The 2,076-nt window shown below is 35.9% G+C and overlaps 1 pseudogene across 1 annotated transcript; it reads right to left on the bottom strand.

Moving 5' to 3' along the window:
* Positions 1-956: 956 nt before the first annotated feature.
* Positions 957-1,412, bottom strand: LOC309834197 (large ribosomal subunit protein uL23-like; annotated as a pseudogene). Its single transcript has one exon. The product of its transcript is annotated as a large ribosomal subunit protein uL23-like (transcript).
* Between the last annotated feature and the right edge of the window lie 664 nt (positions 1,413-2,076).

Here is a 2,076-nt window from a genome sequence, read left to right on the forward strand (position 1 = left end):
TTACTCTGCTCATTCTACTATAATATAGCCCTCAGTTTTAAGTATTATAAATTTTATTCTCAGACTGGGCTAAGGGCAAAAAAACCTAATTTACTCTCTAACCGTTGTAGAAGGAGCACATCTGTTAATAGCAGGGATAAATTTTTTTTTAATGAGGTCCATTTTAAAAATAGGAATGGATAACTATTGTCATTGCAGTTACTGGTTCTGAATTATTTGAAAAGATACTTACACAGCTAATGAAATCTTGAGAAATTATTGACAAGAAGATTGACAAATAAGAATCTATGATTTCTCAACCTCTGAATACAGCTCAGTTCTTATACCTGTGAAAAAGAAAGCCTCACTGTTAACGCCATCGAGCTCTGGAAAATGAAGTCCTCCTCTACACTCCTTTTAGATATAAACATGGATGGAAGGGCAAAAAATATTCACTCAGAGAAAATTACAAAAGTGGAGAGATTTCTGGCGAAAGCACTCACTTCACAGCTAGAAGACCTTGGCATTTCACTCTAGCACAATGTAGTATATGCTATGGAGTTGGGCCCACTCTCTGTTCCTCTTTTTGTATACGTGTGCCCTTTTGTTCTTTTTTATGATGAAAAAATTTATATTTAGCCAGCTGGATTCAGTTTATTTTTTTCTTTTTTTTAATTTAATTTTTATTTTATATTGGAGTATAGTTGATTTACAATGTTGTATTAGTTTCAGGTGACAGCAGAGTGATACACATGTCTATTATTTTTCAGATTCTTTTCCCATATAAGTTATTACAGAATATTGAGTAGAATTGCCTGTGTTATACAGCAGGTCCTTGTTGTTTATCTATTTTAAATATAGTAGTGTATATATGTGAATTCCAAACTCCTAATTTATCCCTCGTCCCACCTTTCCCCTTTGGGAACCATAAGTTTGTTTTCTATGTCTGTGAGTCTGTTTCTGTTTTGTAGATAAGTTTAGAAGAACCTAATTTTGTTGGCAACATCCAAAGCATCAGTCAGGACCTAGTGGAACATATGCCTTCTTCTCTCCATTGGGCTTGATTAGGGTATTGACCTTGGCCACTTCTATGTCATAGAGCTTCTCCACAGCCTGCTGGGTTTGGTGCTCTTGGGGTTGATGTCATGATGAACACAAGTCTGTGGTTTTCTGTTGTCTTCTACCTTCTACATGACTGACTTAGTAGTCAGGGGGAACTTGATGATGGCATAGTGGGGACGGTCTTCCAAGGATATTTGGGCCGCCTTCAGAGCTGCTGTGTCTTGGGTCTCTAGAAGGTGGGTGACCTATGGGTCTTCCATTTTTGTGTGGCTGTGGACATCTTTTAGTGCTGCCTTCTTGGCCTTCAAAACCTTTGCTTTGGCTTCAGCTTTGGGAGGGTCAGGAGTTTCCTTCTTTCCTTTCAGCCACATTTTTGTGAAAAGCTTGTCCTTTTCTTAAATGAGAATGTTTATTATGATTATTCAGTAATCCTTCTTTTTGTGCTGTGTGTTTTGGAGTTTATTAAACATAACACTTAGTCTAAAGACCGTAGAAAGTCTAAATTGGGATTACGATGACACTAAAGGAGAAATAAATGTCATCTGGAGAATATGAACTCTGAGAAAAACTGACTTCTATAATCATCTCTAGATGTAATAACTGGACTGGACTTTACATTGTTTTCTAAAGTCAGAAAGATATATACTCCTTAAGATGTTTTCTCCAAAACTCCTCCTTGCTATACTTCCGTAGTTTGGCCAGAAGTGTGTCACAAGATTGTCTCTAGTTGCAAGTAGAAACTGGAAAGATACTGCTAACTACAAAAATTATAACCCATAATTACAGTTTTTTTTTAATAAGAGGGAAGTAGAGAATTACAATTTAGTAGAAGACTATTCATAATTGCCTATTCAGAAAATGAAATCATTGAGTTCCAGTTAATGACAAGAGACTTCTATAAATGATCATTTGTTACCATAATGAGAAGACTTCTAAATTACTGATAAACATTGCAAAATTATTCTTTCATGGATTTACAGAATGGTGGATTACTTGCTTAAGGATCTGTCTTCCCCTCACCTGGGAATTGGAACT

This window comes from Grampus griseus (assembly GCF_964374135.1).
Source record: "Grampus griseus genome assembly, chromosome: 1".
Classification (NCBI taxonomy): domain Eukaryota; kingdom Metazoa; phylum Chordata; class Mammalia; order Artiodactyla; family Delphinidae; genus Grampus; species Grampus griseus.